Here is a 27,298-nt window from a genome sequence, read left to right on the forward strand (position 1 = left end):
AGTCATCTTCAAATCTGCACATATCCATCTTGAAATGAATCTTAAGTTGCCTACCGAGGAAAAGAAACAGAAAGGAGAAAAGTTTGTCAGGAGTCTGGGTACCAGTAATTACACTGGTGTGGTTACTATGATGATGGGTGAAGAAGGGCTAGCTTTTCTCTGCCTCTAACTGAAGTCTGAGTTACATGATACTAGCAAGAGGATTGAATAAAGAAGAATAAGCCAGAATCAATTACTCCTTTTTAACTTAGGCAATACCCCATGCCTCTGCCACTGCCAAGTGGAGTTGGGTATGCTACAGAGTCATCCCATTTTACCAGGCCATAATAAAATCCTTTCATTATTGGGTCATCACATATCAGGTAGCAGTCAGAGAATTCACTATCTCTGCTCTATGCAATTCAGCTAGAAGTAGGCAGGAAATGTCTGTGCATACCCTGCGTGACTCACATTATTCTTTATAGATGGATAGATCAATAGATTGATAGAAGGATAGTTAGATGACATATAGATTCCTAACCTACTAGATAGATTCCAACCAACTTTTTCTTAAAACACTTTATGAATGGATAAATCAACAGATAGACCGATGGACAGACTGAGAGATAGATGGATGGATAGATAGATAGATACATAGATAGTGACAAAGTGTTTATTATGGGTGGCAGCTAGGTGGTACAGTGTATAGAGTGCTGGACATGGAGTCAAAAAGAGCTGAGTTAAAATCAAACCTTAGATACCAGCTATTTGACTCTGGGACAGTCACTTATCCTCCGTCTGCCTCGGTTGTCTCAACTGTAAAAGGAGGACAACAATAGCACCTACTTTGTAGAGATAATATTTGTAAAGTGCTTAGCACAGTCCCTGACACACAGTATGGCTAGAAAAATGAGTTTTTCCTTTCCCTCCTTCCTGTGAACCAGGCATTATGTGAAGTGCAAGAGATACAAATACATGCAAACACAAAAGTTCTTGCCTTCAAGGAACTTGCATTTTAATGGGGAAAGAAGACACATAAAGGAGAGCTGGGAAAGGTTGTACAATGTGAAATGAGCTAGTGCTGATGACCCAGAAGTGAGGTGGAGGTCTGTTTAAGGGCAGGGTATGGCTGGAGTTTACTTACCAGAGGTCAGGATGGTTCCAGGGGCAAGGTCCAAGATTTTAGAGAGCAGGAAGTGGGGATGATGGCAGGAGTGGAGACAGCATGGTAACTGAAAGGGTGATGGTAAGGAAAGAACTGTCAGCCTTAAAGGGCCATAGAAAAGTGATTTGCAATTGAAATGCTAGGCCAGGCCCTCTTAAACTGGGTGGACTTCAGAGCTATGGCTTTGGTCTGTCCTGAGTCCTCTTGGGCACCACAACTCCCCGTTTCCCCTAGAGCCTTGGCTCCCATTTTCTTTTGTGTCCTCTGTGAGGAGAATACCTCTCCACAATAAGAAAGTCATACTTTGCCCAAACCTGGCAAAAGGAGGGGAAATCCTGTTTGAAGATCTTGGAATCCAACAGGCAACTCTTTCCAATTCAATGCCCTGGCTTGAGCCTTCCCCTGCCGGAAGGTGGTTTTGCATTTTTGGTTGGTAGCCAGAGTGCTGGCTGAGGACAGGAGACATTTCTTGGAAACAGCAGTTGGGCAGCCCTGCGATCCCTGCCCTTTTCCCAGACCCCAGCTCCAGGAGGCATCACCAAGCAGTAAGCCTCCATTTGAGGTGGGGAGGCCAGGGGAGGGAGGGTGAGAATGGCCTAAAGCCAGGTACCTGTGTTGTCATTTTTGTATTTACTAACAAATAAGTAGAAGGACAGAATTTGGCATAAATAAATACCACTTTCCACAAAAACTGCAGAGCAAGGATTTGGGGAGGCAGGAGTAGAAGGGCATGGACATTTTCTTTCCCCCTCCCTTTTTGGATCAGAAAGAAGCTTTGTTTTTGTCATTCCATGCACGAGCCTTGCAGATTACAGTAATGAGAAATGGGGACAAGACCAGGTATCCAGGAGATGGAAGAGAATTTGCATTCCAATTGTAGCCCAGATCAAACAGCAATTCTTTGTGCTTTGGATGGAAGGGACCGCCGGTTTGGGGCCTTCCTTAGCTGGGCCATACCTTTTCCCTCGCCATCCCAGCTGGCAACAGAGGCCAGGCACAGCCCCTCCCAAGGTCCCTGAAGACCAGGGAAGGAAAAGATGAGGCAAGGGGCCTGGAGCAAGGGGGTATTATTGCTCTATGTCTCCACAAGAAGACAAAGCTCTAAGAAAAAAAGGGGGGAGGGGAAGAGGGGAATTCCCCTCCCCTATGGGCAAAAGACTATTCACAGCCTCTCTCTCCGGGATCACCCATTTTCTCCCTAAAGGATACAGTCATTTTTTTCTTCCTTAAAGCCTCCACAGGAGGCTTTAACTATAACAAAATATGCCCATAGGTTTGGAATGAACTTAGAAATCAGTCAGTCTTTCTCCCTCCACTGAAGCGCAATGGTCTGTCTGCCTCTTCTCTCCCAAAGCCCCCTCCGTGCAGACTTATTTCATAAAAATGTCAGCTATTAAGTTAACATTATTTAAGGGGCTTTGGATTGTAGTTCCTGAATGCAACCTAAGCTATATCCATAAAGGCCTGACACTGAGCCGTGGCTGTATAAAACATGATCCAGAGAGGTACTAAATAAATAATCTGGCTACAGCTTCCAAAGCATCTCTATTTATCACTGCAGTAATGATAAGGATCTGATTTAAAGTGAACCCTACTGAGGGTCAAATCCTGGCACAAGCTGTAATATGATCTGCAGGGGAGTGCTGATAACCTGAAACAATATGAAGAAACCCTGTCAGATAAATAAAACAAACTGTTTGTCCATTAAATGGCTCAGGAGGAGGGCACCAAAGCCAAACACAGCCAAATCCAATTCTTTTCTCACAGCACCTGAAACAAGCTGGGGAAAGAGCCTAACTCAGGATGAGGGGAAAAGGATTTGTTTTTAGAGGTGGTCATTTTTATTTATTTTTTTCTCACAATAGTTTGGAAAGAGTAACTAAGCAAGGATGGAGAGGGCCGGGATCCAATCTGGGTTCCATCAGGTCCACAAACTAGAGACAGAATCAAGACTAGAAACCAGTCCTCCCAAACCTTCATGTCTTTCTAAACTCCTGTGATACAGTAATAATGAGGATGATGATAATAGCAACTATTATTATTAGCAGACCTAAGAAAGCAGCGAAGAAAAAATATCAATATTGAGGATTAAACTTACTAATATGTCACGGGTATTGCCAAACATTTCCCAGCGTACCCTGCCCCATATCTGCCATGCCACACTGCATCTTTCATTGAGCTTACTCATCACAAATATCAAGGAAACAACAGTAACCCAGGCAGTCTTCAGGAAGTACAGGAGGCCAAATTGAGGGGAAGCTGGTTTGCAGCAAATAGTCTTTCCTTCCCTGAAAAAAAAAAAAAAGCCTTCAGAGAAAGAAGGCCATCATTCATTCAGTAGGTAGCATTTCAGAACTTAATTTCCAGTTTGAAAACAGAGAAAATGCAATGGGGCAAGAATCTGACTATAGTCAGAAGTACATAGGTAGAGTTGTTGAGGGAGGTCATCTTGCGTCATCTAGATTGTCCTTATGTTCTCTGATGGAACTGACCAGTTAGAAAATGAGCAGAAAAGATGGCTGATCTCAAGGGTGGTCTGAAGCCCAGGTTGGTGCTAATGAGTAAAGAATGCCTCTGGAGAGCACTCTCTATCAGCACTATTTATCAATGGGCTCAGCATTATCAAAGTTCCTCCAAATTCCTCAAATACAAATGCCTTGATCCATTCTAGCCCACACCCTAAATTGCTGAGAGCCAACATAACTGCAAAAGAAGGTGGTGCAAGGGTTTTTCTTTGATCACAATAATAGCTGGCATTTAAGAGGTTTGCGAAGCATTTTGCAAATATCTCATTTGATCCTCATAACAATTTTGAGAGGTAATTACTATTATTGTCCTCATTTTACAGACGAAGAAACTGAGGCAGAAAGAGTTTAAGTGACTTGTCCAGGCTCATACAGCAATAAGCTTATGACCCTGGATTTGAACACAGGTCTTTCTGACTACAGGGTCACAGCACCTCCTAAGTGCTCATAGATGACAGAACACACAGGGAGAGTAATTTGTTTAATGTCACAGACTAGCAAATAGCTGATACCAGACATCAAAGTTAAATATTCTTTCCTTTATGCCACATTGTAGTATGCAACCATGCACCTTTTCCCTTCACAATCTCAACACTTTTAAAAGTTTTCTTTTACATGAAGCACTTGGGATATGATCTTTTAGGTTTTGGGGGCAACCTGCCCTTACCATTCAGCGGCAAGTGACAAACTTTGATGTCAACACCTAGATTAAATGGTTGAACCTACTGCTTCACCAAGTATAGAGCTTGGCACGTAGTACTAAATGATTGTTGATTGATTGTCTGAATATGACAGAGTGGATTATTAAGTAATTATGCAATACATATGTCATTTAATTTGAAAAAGAAATCCAATTGTATCTGAACCCATCCCTTTCCTCTTCGACTCCATAATCATGCATAGCATAAGTATTTATCCAGTCTCTGCTTGAAACAGAACCCTGTTCTTCCCAAACCAGCATATTCTCTACTTTGAGGCATCTCTAATTATGAAGAATTTTTTCTCTTGTAGAATAGAATATGCCTCTATTAACTTCCCTTCATTGGACTGAACTATGCCCTTCAGAGACATGGCTCTTCTGCACAGTGGTCTCTCTCTCTTACCCCCTCCCCAAGACCTTGAAGTTAACAAGTCACTCCTAAGGCCCACGTCTGGAGAACCTACAGCCTTGAAACCTCAAGTATGGCCTTTGAATGAATCCAACAGTTAAAGGGCCACACGTGGGGACATAGAGAGCCACATGTAGCCTGGAGGCTGCAGCTTCCCCACCTCTGACCTAAGCATTGTGTACTCCAGGTTTCTGATTGGAAGAAAAGCCCTACCTGTTGTGATGGCTTGAGTGAGGCCCTCCTTACCTGAGGGCCATCTGGGAGGCTTAGCCCCAGGTCTTCTTGATATTAATGCTCAAAGAATTTTATAGAAGACCCAGTGCCAACTTCAGTCTGATAATTTTATTTAACATTGCCAAGCATATGACACATTCAGGGAACTGCAAAATTGGAGTGAAATATTTCTGTGGAAAAATTGTGAAAAAATAGATTCAAAAGTTAGTTTAAGATCAAAATGTAAAAGGCCTAGCTGAGGAGTTTGGGCTTAATTTTTTTTTAAAGTAAGGAGAATAAGGTCATAGAAAAGGACTTGAATATAGGGAAGTAATAGTACTAACTAGCATTTATATAGAGCCTACTATGGGCCAGGCTCTGTTGCTAAGTGGTTTACTGATATCCCATTTGATTCTCATGACAAACCTCAGAGGGAGGTGCTATTATTATCTCCATTTAACAGATGAAGAAACTGAGGCAGAGAGAAGTTATAGGACTTGTCCAACGTAATAGAGCTAGTAAGTATCTGAGGTGGAAGTGGAACTCAGATCTTCCTGACTCGTAGTCCAGTGTTCTATCCACTGAGCCATTTCCCTTCAAAGTCATTAGGGATGTTTTCCAATTCTTGCCACTGGCACTAGTTCCTATTGGTTCTGAATAAAACAAGGGTTCTTAACATTGTTTGTGTCAGAGATCTCGCAGCAGTCTGAAGATGCATATGGATATGGACGGCACATGGATGAAAGGCATATGGATGCCTTTCCCTAAAAATGTTTTTAAACAACTGAAAGAAATGCTTAATTTCAGTTAGAGGTTCAGGAAAAAGGGCCCAGGTTAAGAACTCTTGGAATAAAGAGTAGACTTGGATAGCAGAGAGGGTAAACTTGGATCAAAGTGCTTAGAAATGGAAGGAAATTTAGATACCCTCTTTCCACCTATCCTCATTTTAAAAGCAATGAAATTGTGAAATGACTTAAAGCTAGGTTTGAATTCAGATCTGAAGAGAGAGCAAGATTCAGTTATTGAAGACCTTTGTTCAGGGCCTGCCTCTGCTACATACAGGCTATGTGACCCTGGCAAGTCACTTAACCAATCTCTCAGTGATCTAGGGCAGTGATGTCCAACTCAGAAGGAAACAGGGGCCACTGAACCACACATCAGAATCCCTGCAAACCTGCATATTAACTTAGAAAATCACAAACTTATGTTTATTTTTTAAATTTTGTTACATATTTCTCTATTAAATTTTAATCTGAGTTGGCTACACTCTGGAGTATTGTCTCCTAGACTCACTGTTTGTGAAGAAGGTTCTGACCCACGTTGGTCGAGAGAACTTCTTCACCTGGAAGTTTCTTAGATCATTAAAATCACAGATCCAGTACCCCTATCCCTCCTATTTCTGGTTCACTTCCCTTCCTATTACTCCATAGCAGTCTTGCAATTGAATGGACAGGACTTCTGAGGTTACCTAGCTGACTGCTCTGCCTGTACGCAAGTCCACATGTAAATCATTCTCAAGAAGATGGCTTTCTACTCTTTAAAATCCCCCGTGAATGAGATTTCATGGCCTCTCGGGCATTCAGGAAGTTCTGCCTCATTTCAAAGAGCTGTCCTTTCAGCGCTGTATTCACTCTGACTGTATTTTCAGCTTTTTCTCTGTTCCACTCCTGAGAAACATCAGCCCTGACATTTTACAAAATGCTTTAAAGAGAGAACAATGGGAGAGACAGCAGTCACCACGGCTGATCAGAAAGGAATCTTCAGAGTGATCACTGTAGGGCTGGTAAAACCCTGCTTGGAATTACTTTGTTTCTAAGTGCTGTGGAGGAGCCTGCTGCCCACCCCTGGAGAAGGACATGGTGAAACTGGCTGGGGCTTGGGCTGCACTCACAGGGCCTCTGGTCGGCAATCAACCTCTGTAATCTTGGAGAAACGGAAGAAGGAGACCCTCCAGTGGAGAATACCTTCCAAATTTCCATCTCTTTAGCTCTTTTTCTCTGTCTTTCTTATTATGTTAAAGCTTCAAAACCATACCTGATACTGAATCTGAATTAGGATGGCAGTGCTTCATGTTGTGCCTTTTAAAAACCTATATCACCTGTCTCCCTAAATCCAATCTTCCAGCCAGCCTGAGAGCCTGGGTGATGGCTTTTTATAAGTCATTTTCTCGTGAAGTTACCTAAGAAATATGTTGTGTGTTTTTTCTCCTTTTGATTAACTTTTTGTTTTAAAAAGAAGTGCAGACTTTAGGTCATTGTTCAAAGCATTTTGAAGTCACTTAGAATTAGTTAAAACTAGTTGAATGACAAAAGTGCCACAAAGATTTTAAAGAACATCCCTCTCCTCTATGGCATTACATTCATGAGAATAAGTTCAATCTGCACCGTTGTCTGAGATTCAGTAAGTGGCAGTCTGGAAATAAAAAATGTGATTGGATATGTGTCTCTCTCTGTGGTATCTGCATATTGTATCACACAATGCATTGTATGTAAATATATATAGTATACTATATTATGTATGTATATATATGATTTATCTATATATTGTATTACACATGAATTATATTGTTGTAATGTGTATATATGATATATTGTATGTATATGTATACATACACACATGTATAATCGTATCTATCTCCCACCTCAGATCTCTCAAACCAAATCCAGGAATTATAAAGGGCTAAGATGAAAAACCTTTGAATCTGAAAGTTTATTCTGCCAAGTCCCTATATTTGTTCATTAATATTTAAATTATGTGATTTGGGATAAATGAAAGAATTGAGTGGTATGACACACTGTGTGTGTGTATATATGTGCATATGTATAATATATATTATACACATACATACATATATATACATATGTGTGTATATATATACGTATAAATCAGTAAACTACTGTTTAAATCTGAAGGGTTAGAAGCTTGAGAGCTTAGGTTTTTTCAAAAGGTGGTAGGTATTTGTTTTGTTTTCCACCATTATTTTTTTTCCTACCTCCCTCCCCCCAACCCGTTCCCATACCCTAATTTCTTTCTTTTCTCGCCTTCTTTCCTTCTTCCTTGCTTTCTAAACCTTAACAAACAGCTACTGTAAAGCAGACTAAATCTCCCCAACTTCCATTTCTTTGGAGCAGGGTGACATTAGTCACTGTGTGTGTACATGCCTGTCTGTTTAGGGAGAGGAGTGTTTTTCTGGTGAATCAGGGCCTGTATCTGAGCCCCTTTGCCATGCACTGCACTTTGGAGTTTTCCAAGCTGCGAATAAATCATTTCTTTCAGGATGGATAAAAAATGGGCTGTACTGTTTGGGAGCAGACCACTTCCAGATAATTCCATGTTTGCTCCATAAACTATACCAGTCAATTTTACATTCATGTCAAGATTTGGGCCAGATTTATGCCCCTGAGAAAGTCCCATTTTTGCATGATTTAGACAAAAAAATGTGTCTGAGTGCTGTACCCAGTCTAATTTATAGGAAACTGAGATTCTACCACCTGGAGTTTCAGGCTTGCTCTATGAGACACGTCTGGCATGTGACTAAAGGACCAAGAGGCAGAAGTGGGGGTGGGCCATGAGGGGGGAGAAGAACATCTATTGGAGGGATAGCTGCCCCAGCTGAACTGAATGAAGAGCGAAGACCGAAGACCGAGGGGGAGTAAGGAGTGGCTTTTGTATTTTTATTGTGTGGGACTTGAGTCGAATCAAAATTCACCTCCTCCCTTTGGACTTTAGTGACTCAAAGCCATTCCTGAGGGCAGATTTCACTGAGATTTACCTTCAACTGGAGCTTTTCGGTTCTATCTTTCATCATGTCCTATCCGCTGTTTGCTCGCTGTCCTTCCACCCCAGTGCTGCCCATTCCAGCATCTGAGAATAGGAAAGAAAGGGGGACACGCCATATACAATCTTCATACCGGTAGTGTTCCCCTACTAAGCCAGTTCAAACCTCTGGAGGTCGTCTGTTTCAGCTGTTCAGAGAAGTAAACCAAGACCCAGGGAGGGTGAGAGACCCAGTCAAACAAGCAAGTAGATGGTCCTTTGACTCCAAGTCAAACAAACACAAGCATATACATATATACACACATTTACATACACATACACACATGTATGTGCATGTATATGTATGTGTGCATATATGCATATGTGTGTATATGTATGTATGTGTATATGTGTGTATGCACACATATGGATGATAGCGCCTCTTTCTGCATTTATTTCTGTTGTGATTGGCTCTCCTTATGTGTTCTTGGTAGCCTCCCCATTTTCCTATGTGGCAGCAAGCTTGCCCCTCTAGAGCAGGGATTCTTCAACTGTTTGAATGTCATGGATGTAAATCAGGTTTTTCAACGCGTTAAAAATGAGATTTCAAAGGAAAGCAATTATGTGGAAATACAGTTCTCAAAATGTATTTTTTTTCAAACAAGTTCACAGATCTTAGGTCAAGAACTCCTGCCAGAGAGATCATCATTCTCATCATTAGACAGAAATTATTTTTCACTGACTGGGGAATGGGGTTGGGCAAGTTTTTGTTGTTGCTTTGTTTCATTTTCTGACTTTTAAAGCATTTCAGAGGCCAGCATCACATCGTCTACTTCTGAGGTCCTTGGAGGTCCTAGGGATAATAACTCTGCATTCCTGGCAGAATTTTCAGTGTGATCCAGAAGCACCCATCACATCTTTGAGGCCACCATGGATAACCCTTGGGAATGAATAACTCATATTTATTTATCAACCAATCAATTAACTATCAATTGAGTGTTTATTAAGCATTTAGTAAGGTAGGCCCTGAGGAGGAAAGGTCCCTTGGGAAAATGGGGTTGAGTCCATCACACATAGTTCCTGACATGTATACTTGCAAAAGTGCTTTTGCAAGAAATATGAGAAATTCAGAGTATGACCGGAAAGACCTGTGTGATACAGAATGAAGTAAACAGAATTGATGAAATAATATATATAATGCCTAGAATAATGTAAATAAAGACAAGACTGAAAGTCATCTGGGTCCTGATTAATTGCAATTAATTGTAATGATTAATCTTAGCCCAAGAAAACAGATAAGGAAACACACTTCTCAGTTTCAATGGTGGGAATAGGTAAGGGATGAAGGGTGATGAATTTTGCATACCTTGTCAGACAGTTGCTATGTCCCTTGGTTTTACTGTGCTTTTTTTTTTTTTAAACAAAGGAAGCTTCAATTCAAAGAGAGGATGGGGCATATAAGGAAATGATTATGATGTGGTATTTATTTTAAATTTAAAAATACATGAAGCTAACAAAAAAAGTCAGGAAACAAAAGGATTCCTTCCACCTTCTCATTTGAGAATTCATTGACTATGCACATGGCCTGGTATTGAGCACTGATGAAGGTTAATGACCATCCATCCTCATCATCAAGGTCCAATGGCAAATTGGTGCCAGAATAGGCAAAATAGAATCCAGAAGTCCAGACTGAACTTGTCCCACTTGTATCTTCATCATTACTCATCTTCACCCTGTTTCCTGTCCTTTCACTAATAAACAAAAAAGTTTGTGGAAAGTTTTTTGGAGTTGGTGCCCTGACAGAGTCTGATTTCTGTTGTCAAATGCAGGTCATGGAAAATGAGGCTCTGGAAGGAAGTGTGAACTTGGGAATTTCAGGATCAGAGTCTAAATCCTGGCCCTGCTCCTTATAACCTATGTGACCTCAAAATAAACTATTTAACCTCTTCCAGTCTCATGTGTAAAGTGAGGACGTTGAACCAGATGACTTGTCAGAGTCCTTCTAGCTTTAGACTTATGGTTCTAAGTCAGTTCACCCTCTATCTCATTTCATTAATTTAAGGAAATATACAGTCATATTTAGGGAGTTTTGGAGACAGATCCTATTCAGGGTTGGAGAGCCTCCTGCAGGTTCCCAGATGGCAAGTGTTTCAAACTCTCTCTATAAGGGGTAGAGGAGGCTAGAATCCCCTGCTCCAAATGCTATGAGGAACATGTCTCTTTGTCCACTGCATGAAATAAATATATATCTGCTCTGGGTGGCTTTAAAAAAGAAAAGCAGCTTTTTCTTTATTTTATTTTCTAAATGCTCCCCCACCAACTCAGAAACAGTGACACTCCAGTTGCTAAGATCCCTTGGAAGCAGTATTTCTGGGCTTAATTGCCATGGTTTCACTTACACTGGTGTTTTTAATCCACTTTTAATCTCCTGAAGAGGACATCCTTCAACGACTAAAATCTTCTTTCCTGCATATCACTGTGAAATATAAACTTTCACAGAATAATTTAGAGACCCCTTCGCCTCCTTACCCCCTTCATTTGCCTTCTAAGACCAGATTATTTATTACCTGTCTGAGTGGTTAAGTGGGGGGTCTATTTTCATGGGAGATTCCTGGATGCCTGTTGGGATGGTGGTGAGTTTTCCTACCTCTTTCAAACAAAACCCAAACAACAATGACACAAACCACCTTTATATTTACCTCCTTGTAACTAGTGTGGGTGGCTGTTGTGGCCGAATTGGGGGTGGGAGGTGGGGAGGGGGATCATCGGCTGTATCTAAAATTAGAGTGCAAATGTAAATCCCCCATCTCCTCCTGCCAACCAGGCTCAGCCTTCCTGGTTATGGCCCATTTTGGGATTGAGGCAGCCAGCTGCCTCCCGGGTGAGTGTTTGGGGAACCTATTCAAATTGCTGGGAGCTGACTTCCGAGTCTGAGAGTGATGGGGGACTCACAGGCAGACAAGTGTTGTTTATCAGCAATTACCATGAAAGTCCTTCCTGTAATTAACCCCAGCTTCATGGACACTGCTATTTGCACATCAGTTCTCCCATAAACACGGGCTCTCTTTCCACTATTCTTTGGGAGGATGAGTCACCAAGAGAGCTGCTTATCTCAAGTCAGTTTTTAACTAGCTTTTGTCTACACGAGATATTAGTCACTGATACCTACAAGATTATAAACCAGGCACATTAAAAAAACAAAAAACATTTTCTTTCTTTCTCCCTTTAGATCCCCCAGCCTTTCAGGCATCCAGGATGTAGCAGAAACAGCATCAAAGCTTAGGCACTTACCAAATCCTTCTCCTTTCAGTAAATGTGCACTTCACTTGTATGATCATTGACTCATAACCAGAAAGAATCACAGAAGGGGAACCGGAGGTCTGAATAACGAGCCAGACCATGATCTGTAGCCAAGGGAGAGACAAAAGTGGAAGATTTGTTATAACGGGACTCTCCCCCTCCCCCTTTTCTCTTTCTTTTTATCTACCTCCCCCCAACCCCCCGCAACTGTTCAGGGTGAACTGAGCTACACCAGGCAAAGGACAGGGGTTGTTTGGTCTTCCTTGTCAGCCAAACTACTGACATCCTCAGGCCAACAGAATCTCCTCTAATCAGTCCCCAAACCTCAAGACTCGGTTTCCCATCTGTCCCTGAGCTCTCCCACTTCCCCATCATCTGCAAGAGTTTAGAGTTTGGTGATTTTAAGTCTTTGGAGGTGACATGGGGCAGCCCTGGTCCTCTAAGAAAAACTAATTCATAGATTCTCATTTGGGATATCATTCTTTAAAATGCAGCTCATGGGCTAAGATGGCAACAATGATGCATCCTAAATAAACTGAATAGGTAATGCGCTACTACATTCATCCCCAGATCCCCTACCCCCCCACCTCTCTCCATTAAGATTGAATGGGTATCACATCTGTTTCTTTTCTCCTGGAAAGCAAGAGGCAGGGACCCCAAAATGAGGAAGAATCAGTCCACACCTGGGTGGTCTTTAAATTAGAAACGGTTTTTCTCAAAGCTCAGTCTTTGGTGTGTACCCATGCAGCTTTCAGGACAGCCTTCATTACCTTTCCAGGTTAGAAGTATCAGGGTAGGTGATTTCAAAGGGAGCAGTAGGGAACAAGCCTTTTATTTTACTCTTGCTTTCTCATAACAACTGCATTCTAAGTCGTCCCAGAGTGCTCTCCCACCCCCATGGAAGGAGTAGGAATTACTGGAGTTTTTTTAGGCTGTGAAATTTCACCCTGCATCATCTATGATTTCCACCCTACCCACCCTATTGATGAACCTAATAAAATTAAAAATCTTTATGCTAAGAACTAATTGCCCAAGTTTCCACTAAAAAAAAAAATGCCCAGAAAGCAAATATACTACTGATAGATAGCTGACATATATTTTCTTGTTTTTGCCTGGACCTGAGATTCTATCAATAGGGGGCTCCCAATTAGAAAACTCTTCTCTACCAAAGCACATTAGTAACTTAGGCTAGAGTCTTAGAAAGTTGCCTGCGTCACCAAGAGGTTAAAAGATTTTTTCAGGCTCTTGTGGGCAGTATATGTCAAAGGGAGGACCTGAATCCAGTTCTTCCTAAGAGACTGGCTCTCTAGACATTATACCATCCTACCTTAAACATTTGCAAAGTGCTTTATACACATGATCCTACTTGATGGATCTATACCGTGAAGTAATTTTGTTTTGCTGTCCAGACCTGAGGTATAATCTAGTACAGGCAACTCCAGATACGCAGATAGACAATCATTCTATCATCTATTTTCGTGGAGAATTGTTGGGTTGGGCTTATGATTTAGAGGTTAAATGACTATTCCAAGGATCTGAACCCAGGTTTTCTCGACTCAGTGCCTGGCATTACATGTGCCTCTTAGACAGGAATTATTGCCTTCACTTTATAGATGAGGACATTCAGCTTCCACTGTGGCATCGCCTAGATTGAGATTCTCTGATTCCTTTCAGAAGCGCCAGAGTTAGTTACCTCCTGTCCAAAACAGTTGTGTGGCCTTTTGCCATCAGCATTAAAGTCTGGGAGAACTGATCTTAGGTGGATAAGTCAATTAGCTACATGCCTTTGGGGTGGGGGGATGCTGACAGAGGCCAGGAAGGTTCTACTACTATCTCCCTCCTTGTGTCATTCTATATACCTCCTAGAGCAGATGGAAGGAGAGAGAAAAGAAGTACTGAAGGATGTGAATGGACCTTCCCACATTACATAAAGAAAATTAGAGCCCTTTACAAAATTGCTGCCAGGGAACAGTACTAGCATCTACAGTTGTACTATATCAAGGCATTCTGTATAGAGTTGAATGATGGGAGTGGTGGGATTGTTTTGTGGGAGGAGTGGGGCTGCAAGGAGGGAATAAGGGGGCAGAGGAAATATGATTGTGTTTTACACAAATCTGTATAATTATGAGCTATGTTAAAGCAGTGTTACGCAAATAATGTGCTCTATATGGATGAAATAGATAGTTCTCTACATACATATGTATATATATGTATATTATATAAGTATAAATATTTCATTGATAGTTAATTGATTGGTTCATAAATAACACACACAATCTTCCTCTGTCAAATTCTCTGGGCCTGAGGTCCTTCCTTTGTCACATGAGGCTGTTATACTAGACACTCTCTAAGATTCCTGCCTGTTCTAATCAATGATTCTATATTTTGAGGAAATCTCCGAGGCTCTTGAAAGTGTTCCCCCAGTTAGTTAAATTAGCCTTGTCCAAGTTACTAAATTAAGATTAACTCATAAATCAGATAAGGAATCTGAGATGTCTACCTACTATATTTGTCTTTTGTGATGTACACCCAAACAACAATGTGGCTTTCTTTTTTGTCTAAACACTTGTGAGTGGCAATCGAAAAAAAATTAAATTTTGCCCCCTTTATTAAAAGATTTGTTCATTGACTTACTAAGTTAGACCTGAAATGAAAATCTACAGCCTTCCATCCACCTGATCAAATAAATATTCCTAACCCATTCTGCCAGTAATCATGGTGAGTGGAGCCTGCAGTGACTGAAGTGTGGGGGACAGGGAGTGTGTGTGTGTGTGTGTGTGTGTGTGTGTGTGTGTGTGTGTGTGTGTGTGTGTGTGTGTATTTCTCCAATGGGAGTGGCAACTAAAATCTGGACTCTAGCCATAACTGTGGCACAATTCAGATTCTAGTATTTATAGAGGCAAAATAGTCAAGGCACCAGCATACTAATGTGGCAGACGGCAGCCTGATCCCAGACAAAAATCGTATAAGACTACATGTGCCAGAAGCAGATTAAAGATGGCAACAAACCTGAAGTCTTGGGTGTACCCAGTCAAGTTTTACAAAGTTTCTTTAGCATCACTCCTCTTATTCTCGGCTTCTTAATAACAAATTCTTGGGTGGATTTACCTCTTTTGGTTTCCTTGCAGAAAAGGGAAAGCCATTGTATATTTCCATTCGGCTATCAGGTATATTAAAAAAAAAAGTCACTCCCTAAAAAAGTATTAAAATGAGCCCCCAGGTTACTCAGTTAAATCCCTAGTGGAAAGAACTTGCAAGTATTTTACCAAACAGAAAATTTTCCTTTAAATACAGAGACATTATAATAATAATAAAAAAAATTTTATTGGCTGCTCCACTCTCTGATCCTTTCTGGAGATTTCCAAAACAACAGTGAGCTAAGCCCTCACCCTGCTAATTTAAGAGTTTGAGAGGAAACCAATTGCCTTTTAAGAATAGAAAGTGCATGGTTTGTATACTGAGCCTGCCACATCTCCCGAATAAATAAGCACCTTTTTTCCCCTCGCAGCAAAAGAAACTCTGGAAGGTCGAAAGGAAACAAAATAGAAGAAAATTAAAATGAAAGAGACAAAATTACTTTTCCAGCATGCATACATACATACATAAGGGTTGGTCCAGCTGTAGAATCTACATTGATGATTCCTTACACAAAACGGAAATTCTCCCCCCTCTTTGAATCTGAATGGGAATGCATCAAATCGTGAATGATAAAGTAGTAAACTTAAAAAAAAAAAGTCATTTGTCTTAGTCAACGATTTTCCTTTTATTTAAAAAAAAAACCATCCATAACCTTAGCTTTCAAGCTACTAAGAGTGATAACTTGTAACTCGGATTTTGCTGGTTGCCCCCCCTTTCGTTTTTTATGACTTTCTTAATTATGGCAAGATGGTCTCTCATTCTGTCAACAAGTTGTGAAGTAGGCTGGCTGCTACTCTCACCCAAAGTCCAGGCTTCTATTTCTCAAGTCCTATTTAATTTTTGCATTTCCTGATTTTTATCTTGGAAAAACAAAAGGCAGCTGCAGCCAGTTAGAGAAAACTGCGAAGGGATCCTGCCAGGTAGTGAGTGACTTGCAGGTTCTCCAGAGCAGATTGGGAGAAAAGAAAGAGTGTCGTCGTTGGTACCCCGACTTCTTGATCTCCTCCTTCCTTTTTTCTGCTAAACTTTCAACTTCTCCTTCTTCCACCACCCCCCTCTGCTTTTCTTCCTCTCTATCCCTGCCTTTCCCTTTTCTACAGCTGTATTTCTAATCAGCAGAAGATATATCTTGCTTGGAGTCAACCCTTTCTCCGCGCACATTCTTAACCTTCTATCTTATGCATGGATCACTGGTTAGCTTAGAAATGCACAGGCACAAAAGGAGAAGCTGACATGTGAGGTTTGATGGCAATAATGGCTGTTTATAAGCCTAATCCATCACATTTAGTGGACACCTCCATTTTTGTCCCTCTGAGAAGGTATAAATAATAAAATGGGATAGCTTCAGCTCAGAGGTGCCTTGGTAAATATTTTAACTATTTACAAGATCGTACCAATAACAATGGAAGCATCTGTACCATCCACAGAGAGGCCCCTGAATCATTAAAAGAGGGCCCAGATGGTTCTTACAATTCACTCACAATAAAATTTCTTGATGACAGAGCTTTTGTAACATGGTTTACATTTTTTTTTCATATCGTATTGTTCAATATTCTGAACTTGTCTTCTTTTTTTCCCTGGAGAAAGTCTCCATAAATATCCTTTCCCCTAAGAAAAGAGGGCCTTGGATGAGAACTAGAGGGGGAAAAACGTACATTTCAAAGCCTGTTTCATAGGAAAGGCTGAACAATTATAAATCAGTAACTCTCAATATCCAAATATTAACACTCAGCTGTTTCTGTATACCACACCCCCTTTTCTGTGGACCACTGCAAGGCTAGCTTTGGTAAACAACTCTAAAAAACTTTTAGCTTTAATATTCCTGCTGGATTAATGAATTCCTTTAATTTGTCTTCGTTTTGCACCCTCAAACCTGGCCTAAAGAGATTTGAAGGTAGGAAAGAAATTGTATGTACCCAAGGGATCTAAACAAAGTTGATTTTCTGTGTTCTTCATGCCCTCTGACTTTTCTGATATCAATATTGATGTACAGTATTTCCTCCCTTTCCTTTCAATACCCTTCCCTTTCCCTTTTCCACCTCCCCAAAATGATGCTTTTGGGCTGCTCCTTATTCAGAAGGCTAGCTCTTCCCTATGGTCTTTGGAAACAAACAAACAAACAAACAAAAAAAGAAACCACTAAGGATGTGGGAAGGAGGTTGGTCTGCAACTTTCAGCCTCTGCTTAATGAGTTGTTCATTCACTGGGGAAGGCAATTTGTCAGTTACAAAAAAGAGATGGTTAGTTGGGGAACAGCTTGTTGCAAGGTTTAAGAAAATGCAAGTCTACTCTATATGGTTCTAATAGGTAAAAAGGTAAATAGTCATTCAGAATAGGACTTCCCCAACAGCCAAGGTTTAGTGTTAAACTTTGAAATTTTGAAGTTTTCCTGTTAAAAAAAAAAATCAGACAACTTGTCCCTGGGAAGAGCAGCAAGACTGAATCCTATTCCACTGGCTCTTCTCAATATCTGAAGTCCTACTTTTCAAATTTGGTCAATAAAATTAACAGCCTCCTTTTGAACAGACTATCACACCTCCAAACGAGTTCAAGCTGGTGCGGTTATTGTCCAGTGGAATGTGAGACCTACATTTCACAGCTCCTCACCCAAGTAATGAATGAATCGGATCTCATAAACAAACAAACCCAGTTTCACGTTGTTTCTGTGGCCTTAGACTACGGGGGTTTTGCTACAAAGAAAAATAGTTGTCATGTTTGTGTTCAGCTCAGTTCCCGCATGGCTGGGGCCATAAAACCACTCAGTAAAGAGCATTTTCACAGCTGAGTTTGCAATTTAATAAACAGATGCAAACATTGGTCCTCTGAGGTCAACAATTACAAATAAACCAGGCAGAAGTTCTCCTTGGAATTCCACATCACTGTAAAGTAACAGAAAAATGTCTCAGCAGCTGTAACAGGAGGGCCTTGGGAAAAAAAAAGGAGGGGAGAGATGCTTTCTGTCCTCAGTGAGCTCAGGGGAATTTTACCTTTTTTAAATTAACATTCCAAGAAATCCACTACTCTTTAAAGAAAATTGATAAAGGAAACTGAGATTTTTGGAAACCAATGTTGTTTGATCCAACCTACACTTCCAAGTTTATTTTAGGCTACTAACACTCAATGCTAGCTGTCCGTCAACCTCTCCCACCTCCATATATTTATGCAGTCCATCCTTCTGGTCCAGAAAGCACAACCTGTTCATCTCTGCCCACTGAATTCTTCATTTTCTTCAAAGCTGAGCTTTCTTGCTCTTTCCTCCATGAAGCCTTCTTGAATCCCTCCAAGTCATCAATACCTTTTCAAATTCCTTGAGAGCTCTTGGTTTAGATTTCTTCCTTGTTCCCAGCACATTTTACTCTGTATTGTATAATTTTTATTTGTTTTCATGTCATATCCCCCTATTAGATGGAAAGATCGTAAAATTTAGAAATAGAAGAGCATTTAGGGAGCATTTAGTCCCATTTCTTTACTTTAGAGAAGACTAATTCACAGAGATTAATTAAATGACTTGCCTACAAAGTCACAAGATACTTGAGGATAGATTTTTAACTTTTTTTTTAATCTTTGAATTCTAAGCACCAATTGATCAATAAACATTTCTTATGAACCTATAATGTGACATGCACTTTGATCAGCACTGGGAATCATTGTTGTGTTCATTCTTCATTGCTGAAGAAGACCATGCCATCAGAAAAATAATGACATGACTTGTACTTGACTTTGTTTCGAGTGAGGGAGGGCTGTTGCAGGTCACCAGTCTCACTTCTCCAGAGCCATCTGAATCCAGTGTCCAGATATTTATCAGGATGACTGGGGATGACCCAGGATGAGGCAATTGGGGTTAAGTGACTTGCCCAAGGTCACACAGCTAGTGAGTGTCAAGTGTCTGAGGTGAGATTTAAACTCAGGTCCTCCTGACTCCTGCACTGGTGCTCTAGCCACTGCATCACCTAGCAGCCTAGCACTGGGAATACAATGAGAGGCAAAAGAAAGTCTAGCCCCTCAAGGATCCCACAATCTAATGGGAGAGACAACAGGCAAAAAATATACACAAAGCAAGCTATATCCAGGACAAATAGGAAATAAATGACAGAGGGAAGGTGCTAGAATGAAGAGGGGTTTGGGAAGGCTTCTACTAAAAGATGGGATTTGATTTAAAGAAAACTTGGGAGTTCAGTAGGCAAAGTTGAGGAGGGAGAATGTTCCAGGCATGGGGGAACCAGAGAAAATGCTTGGAGTCAAGAGATGAGCATCTTATTGAGGAAAAGACAGAAGGCCAGTGTCACTAGGTCAAAGGGTACAAAGTAAGGCATAAGAAGATTGGAAGGTAGGATGTGTTCAAGGTCACATAGCTAATGTAGGTACCTCATAAGCATTTGTCAAATTCAATTAAATTGGTCTAGACATGGGAAAAAATGAAATAGTTTCTTTGGGTGACGGTAAAAAAAAAAAGTCAATTTCTTTATTATCATACCAAAATTAACCCAAAATGACAAGAATCTAAAAGTTACTTGAATTTTTTTTTGTTGTATACTTTGCATTACTCTTTTCTTAAAGGACATTTTCATGTTTGTCATACTTTACCCACAGGATAATGAAAGGACACCAAAAACCAAAATAATCCAACTTCCAAGAAGTTGGAAAATTGTCTACCTTTCTGGACCTGCTCTTTTCTCCCCATTCTCGATTCAATGCTAGGAACAGATAGCTTACTACTCAGAATGAAACAGTGGCAGACTAAGCAGAGGTAACCTGTCTGTTGGAATTGTGAGGTCTCACTGGCTCCCATCATACAAAGAGCAAAATGGCATTCTAGTGCAGAAAACAGCATTGATGCCAATATGGAGATATTTTCTGTTTCATAAATGCTACTTTTAAGAATAAAAATAATGCCCTGAGTTGGGATGAGGAAAGGGAATCCTGTGACTGGCCTGGGTCCCAGATTGGTTTCCCAACAGAAAGGCAAATGGAGTAGAATTAAATGTTTATATATTCAAGGTCTTCATTACTTCCCACTAGAGTCTACATGCTTTAGTAAGCCAAGAATTTAAACTATTCCCCAAATTGTACAAGCCATTATACTCCTCTGTGCATCTTTGTAGGCCTTTGACCTTTATGTTCCTCCTTCATTTGTGACTATTAAAATAACCTCTTTCTTCAAGGATCTCCCTCCAGCAGCTCCTTTTCTGAGAATCCTTACTAGCTAGATTCTCCAACAACCACCACTAGCCCCAAGGTCCAAACACCAAGCCACTCACTCCCCTCCCTACTCCTAGGTAATCCCTCACTCTCCACATGGTCCAACTTGGGACCTTTCCTTTCTCCCACATCACTCTCTATCTTACATTAAATCCATCTGCATATATATCACATCCCATTCCTACTTCTCCCAACAGACTATAAGCTTTTTGAGGACATTCATCCTTGTATTTTCAATTATCTATACATAGTGGGGACTTAGTAAATGTTTACTGAATTCAACTGGACTGAATTAAACAGAATAGGTGAAAATGTCAAAGTGAATATAAAAGCAAGGCTTAAAAATAAACTTCAAAGTAAATAATTCACTAGTGGTTATTGGCCAGTTGATACGCTGCTTTTCTCTCACTTAAAGAGCTTAGATCTTGAGATGCCAAACTTCACTTCACACACTGGCTTTTGTTTATTCTATATAGCACATGCATTATTCTTCTTTAAGTGTCTGTAGCTTTGGGGAAGACAGGAAAGGGGGTGTCCATTGAAATGAAGTAACCTGAATGTTGCCTCTTCCCCAAACAGAACACTGTGTTGTGCATGTAGTAGGCATGCATTAAATGTTTGTTGTATGGAATAGAGAAGCTGATGTCTTTGGAGTATTTTACTTTTCTCCAAATTATTCATCATGTGAGACCACCACAAAGTTTACCTCTGATCTTTACATGTATCTTGTTCCTTTTAAATTTATATTGAATTGAATGGGATTAAATTTAGACAGATCAATCCTCAGACTTGCAATGAACTGCCCGCTACTCTCTATAGCTGTACCAATGGAGAAAATGACTGGCACAACCCCTGTCTTCCCATGGCTGAGTTGGTAGGAGAAAGGCAAGGAGGTAGGAATAAAGAGAAAATGCAGTGAATGGAGGAAGAGGGAAAAAGAAATCCCCATGCAATGCAAATAATGAAGATTAAATATTTACATAAGCACATTAGGGGGACTGTGTGGATATGTATATGACAAGTATTATTTAGCTTAAACCTCTATGGTTTAGGTACCAAAAGTACAATTGTGTGTTTTTTTCGGATTGATTACATGGTGTTAATAGTCTCTTTCAGAGAGGGTGTTTAGTGGTAATCATATTCATTATTTCCTTCCTTCACTTCTCAGGTGCCAGAAATAGTCGTCCCCACTTGCATTCACTGAGTGTGGGGTAAGGCTGCAACGGCTGGTGGTTATGTTTTTCCATTACATAGCAAGGCCTCCAGATTTACAGCAGGGAAAATCCTATTACAATGAATAGAATAGAGGGATTCTGTATCACAAAGCCAAACCCATGCCCTGGATGATGTAAGGCAGCTATGGGAGGAGGCCACTGTAGCAGAGTGGCAAGAGACCTGGATGTGAAAGCAAAAGACCTGGGTTCAAACTCTGCTGATCATACTTTTTGTTACTTAAGTTATATCCTTCCTCTGTTTCCCAATCTAGACTGGATAATGTCTATCATTCTTCCCATCTCTAAATCTAAAAATTGTTTTGTTTTTGTTTTTTAAGCTCTTACTATATACCTAGCCTTCAACATGGTGCCTTGGGGGTGGGGGGCAAAAAGGGAGAGAGGAAGCACTGTAAGGCTCAGATCCTGCCCTCCAGGAATTTAGAATCTTGTTGTGAATATCACACTGAGATGTAACAATTTAGAAAGCAGCACCAGGCGGCAGATTATGAAACATCAAATGGAATATAACCTAGTGCCAAAACGTGTGATGGAGACCCAAAGGGCTGTGAAAGATCAGAAAAGTGATGCCAATGAAATCATCCTGACCTAGTGATGATGAATTTCTGTGCCACAAACAATTCTGTCCCAGAGTAGTCTCCCTGTAACAATAATTCTGTAAAGACCTTGACCATGTGCCATTTGCATTGGAGGAGAAGGGAAAGCTAAGCTGAGGTATGACTGAGCTCTTTACACTTCTTTTGTCCTATCTTCAAGTAGCAATTACAATTCAACTCCCCCTTATCCCTCCACATCTCAAACATTCCAGCTACCTAAAGAAAACCCACCTAAGCTGTCAAGCTCCCTGTCAAAACTACTCATGAAGAGTCTTGAGAGCTAGAGCTAGGCAGAAGAAGAGGGTAGGGACAGTTAGTACATTCTTCTTTCCCTTGACTGAATTTAAAGTACATTTTTTCAGTTTTTAATTAATTCATTTCATACAGAGCAGCTGGATTATAGCAATTTCATCTCCTGGACCTGAATCCTAGGAATACATTTCTAGCAGGACCTTCGTGAAGGTCCTGATGCAGAAAACCCTCCATTCATAAATGGACCAGCAAATATAGAATGGCAAACAGGTCCGAACACAGTGCAGAATAAATTTTAAATCAATATTTATCACAATATTATTCAAATTACTTCAATTGATTTGAAAACCAATGAGTTTGATGAGTTTACAAAATAAACACAATGCAATTTTTGAACTCAGTTACCATTAAATGTTATTAATTTTTAAGTAGTAGAAATTATTGGTAAGAATTAATTTTTTCTTAATAATTTTAAGGTATTAAAGTATCAAAGTCATTTGGTATTGGCTATTTTTAGCTAGCCTTTAAACCTTCCTAGTAGGTTTTTCTTTTCCTTATTAACAATTAATAAATTGTGAACCTCCCCCTTCCACCCAGAAGTATTTCTTAATCAACTCTAATTTTTTGAATAGGACATTTTCTGCATATTAACCTTAACATAATCATTTTAAAATTCAAGACTTTTTAAAACTAAAAGCAATTTGCATGTTCCATAGAATTTGATAATTGTAACAATAATTAGTGAAACACATAATGCTTTAAAGTTTGCAAAGCACTTTACAAATATGCTCTCATTTGATCCTCACAACAACCCTGGGAGATAGATACATACTATTAGTATCTTCATTTACAGATGAGGAAATTGAGATGGACAGAAGTGATTTGTCCAGGATTATACGACTAGTAAGTGTGTGAAGCCAAGTTTGGACTCAGGTCTTCTTGTCTTCAACTCCAACACTTAGTCTGCCTTTCTGTCTTGGTTTGTCTTCCTTCCTTCCTTCCTTCCTTCCTTCCTTCCTTCCTTCCTTCCTTCCTTCCTTCCTTCCTTCCTTCCTTCCTTCCTTCCTTCCTTCCTTCCTTCCTTATTTCTTTCTTTCCCTCTCTCAAGATGGAAAATGTTTTAATAAATATATCAATCCCATGTAAATGAGAGGTCTTCTGCTTGATGTGGTTACTTGCATAATCTAAACAAGTCTTGGACCTAGGTCCTGGGCTCAGTATTTCTTATAGAACCTAATCTTCATGAATAAAGAAACTATTTTTTTTTCAAATATGGATTGTGAAGGAGAGAAGCCACATTCTCTCTCATCTCAGGAAATGACTTGCTATAGGATTCAGTTCTGAGAATCCTAGCTTTTGATGTCATACAAATACAATTTATCCTTTTTGTGGAATGAGAGAAGTTGTTTTTAAATTAAATGTTTGCAAATTCAAGAGACTAGTGTTAACCTATGCATGCTTCAGCTCACCTCTGGTTTGGTGGGTGGGGGGGAAGGAATGTGCACTGGCAAAATTTATTTAAACAAATAAGATGATCTCATAGCTATCTCTGCTGTAACTAAGGATTGTCCTTTGTTGGAGAGGAGTTCAAGAAGGGGGAGTAATGTAGAGAATAATGAACATCTTGTGGGGAGATCTAGAAGACAGCCTGACCTCTAGAGTAGTCTCACCAGGAAAAGGGAATGTTGGTGCTCTAGGAAGTCTACCTCTCAATTATATGTTGGGGAGAGAAAATAGCCTAGGAGAGAAGTAGTATAATGAGAGGAATATCAGCATTCTTTCTGGGGGGTTGTGTTGCGTGGGGCAGTCTAGTGCAGGATCTTGAAGAAGGGCATGGGCTGGAAGTTGCAGACAGGAGGAGGCACATCTAAGTAGATAGTACCATCAGAAGATAGCACACAGGTCCTAACCATATTCTCTTCATGATAGTTTAGGCCTTTCGCTATTCCTGCCAGAGTATGTAAAAGCCTACAGGGGTGCATCTTCTGTGGGTGAGAGAGACTTTTGTATGCCTTTGTATAACTTTGTATTCCTTATAGCATCTAATACAGCATTACACATAAGAAGGATTCCATAAATTTGTTCATTGAATGACTAGGTAACACATAGGGTTTTAAGCATTGAAAAATGCTTTATTAAACATCATTCAATCTGATCTTGTGAGGTAAGTTTAATTATAAAGTCTACTTTATTACGGTTAAGGAAACTGAGGCTGTCAGTTGCAATATTGGGTAAACTGAATTCCATATCTCTTCCCATTTCTTCTTTTGATATATTTTTCAAATATAAAATTGGGATAATGATACTTGAACTACTTATCAATTTAAAAGGTTTGATGTGAGGTAGAATTCACTAAAGTCTTCTCTTCATGCATTGTTGTGGGGTGGAGTTCACTTGAAGTTTCTGAGGACTATTCCTGGAGAGAATAAGCTCTGGTAGGTTTCGTTAAACTAGAATGGTTTTCTTACCACGGGCCAGAAGTGTGTTGTCTGAGGATTAGCCTACTAAGTTTGTAGAGGCTCCATAATGGGTTGATTGTGAGGTGATGAGTCTTTAAAAAAAATCATAGTATTACTTGAGGACTGTTTTCTGAGCTGCAGAGATGTTGTTATCAAAAACCTTTAAAGTCACAGGCAGGTCTCTTTTTGTAAGAAAAGTGCTCTATAAAGTTTAAAACATCATATAAATGTGAATATTTGATTTTTTAAAATTATTTTTATTGTTGTTAATGAGTTCTCATATTTTTCAGTGAAGTTCAGATAGAAATGGTCCTGGGGCAAGTAGCTGTCCAACTATTCATCTTTAAATGTAATGTTAATCCCTCTCTCCTGATATCTAGTCTTGCATAGCTAGGTGGTGCAGTGGATAGAGCACCAGTGTAGGAGTCAGGAGGACCTGAGTTCAAATCTCATCTCAGACCCTTGACACTCACTAGCTGTGTGACCTTGGACAAGTCACTTAACCTCAATTGCCTCATCCTGGGTCATCTCTACTCATCCTGATGAACATCTGGTCACTGGATTCAGATGGCTCTGGAGGAGAAGTGAGGCTGGTGACCTGCACAGCCCTCCTTCACTCAAAACAAAGTTATGTGCAAGTCATGTCATTATTTCTCTGATGGCATGGTCTTCTTTGGCAACGAAGGATGAACACACACATCCAACCACCAATTAGACATCTCAGACTTTGTGTAGCTAAATTCCCATCCTCCACAAGAAATTTTTTGCCAATCCTCCTTAATGTTAGAGCCTTCCCACTTTTGGCCCAATTTAGCCTGTCTATCTCTTCATTGTACCTAGTTCTTTGAATGTTGTCTTTCCCATTTGATTGTCAGCTTCTAGAGAGAGTGTTTTTGTCTGTGACATCTTGCCTTTTTTTGTGTTCTGAGTGCTTAGCAGTACCTTGCACATAGTAGGAACTTAATAAATACTCATTCACTTGACTTTTTCTTTGTACTAATACATAGGCTGATAAAGTCATTGCCTTTTGGAATTGGATAAAAGTATTAGAATGCAAAGTGATCTGAAAGCCTCCATGGTACAATGCTAGTAGTAGACAGGACAATGGAAGACGTTATATCTTCCTGTTCCCACATGATTTTAATTTTTCCTGCTGATGCTCTATATTTTGAAAATCTGTCATTCCACGTAGACTGGAAATTATGATCATATTCATTAAAAGTAGTTCTTAATTTTTTTGGATTAATGTGATGTCTGGGGGAACTATAGGCAACAGCTTGGACTTTGATGATGTTCAGGTTTCAGTACAGTTATTTGTTGCATTTTCAAGGATACTTTGAGATCTGTATTCGTAGCGTGGGACTTTGTTGTCTATCAGATACTGGTGTACAGATCCAATCACTAGGTTGTGTTTTAGTATGTATCTGGTAGGTACTAAATTTTTTGGAGCCAGCACAGTATGTTGCATCTTCTTGTATCATCATTATTGATCAGGAAGGTCCAGGATCCTTGAGGATAATCCTTCTATTATTTCTGGTATCAATAACTTGATCTGATACCATCAAAAATTCCATTTCCTTCTATGAACAAATCCACATGACCCAGTCATTTATTCAGTACTCCTCTACCAACACATTGTTGGTGAAGTTCATAATTATTGCCTTTTGATTCTACTTTTAGATGTTTGCTGCTTCATAACTTCAATTTGGAGGTAAACCACCTTTACTTACATCCAACAAATCCAATAATGTGTGCTTGCCATAAACTTCTGCTATAACTTGATGAAGAAATGTCTGCTTATCCAAGGGTATTTCTACAGGTTTTTAACCAGGTTCTCAAAAACTCTGAGAATGTATTGTTTTCCTCCTTTTTGATGAGGGAGTGTTAATCTTTCCCTAGTTGTATAAGGTGATGGATCATGTGTTTCATTAATATCATAAATTTTGATTAGGGTACTTTCTATAAGTGCCATGTTCTATTTTGTAGTTTTGAAAGCTCAAGTTAAGACTAAGTATTGTGCTTTAATTACTTTAAAACATTCTCCCCATGGTTGTTTGATATCAGGAAGTCTCTTATCATTCATAGCCACAGCTTTCTCCTTAATAGCTTAATGCTAAATATAGCTTGCCTGGAGGAAATCAAGGAATTTGTAAGTATTACTTTTGCCATTGGTTCAGTCTGATCTCTGAATTGAAGCTTGACACCTTCAGTCTCTATCTTTCTTTAGTATACACTGTTGTGCCCAAATAACATATTTTTATGTCATTGCAGAAAGATTCCACAAGATCAGTAATCAGTTTGATGTGGATTTTGGTAGAACCACATAACTTAATGTCATCTATGTATAACAAGTAATTAATAAGATGTTTTGATAT

This window comes from Notamacropus eugenii, chromosome 1, assembly GCF_028372415.1.
Source record: "Notamacropus eugenii isolate mMacEug1 chromosome 1, mMacEug1.pri_v2, whole genome shotgun sequence".
NCBI classification, from domain to species: Eukaryota; Metazoa; Chordata; class Mammalia; order Diprotodontia; family Macropodidae; genus Notamacropus; species Notamacropus eugenii.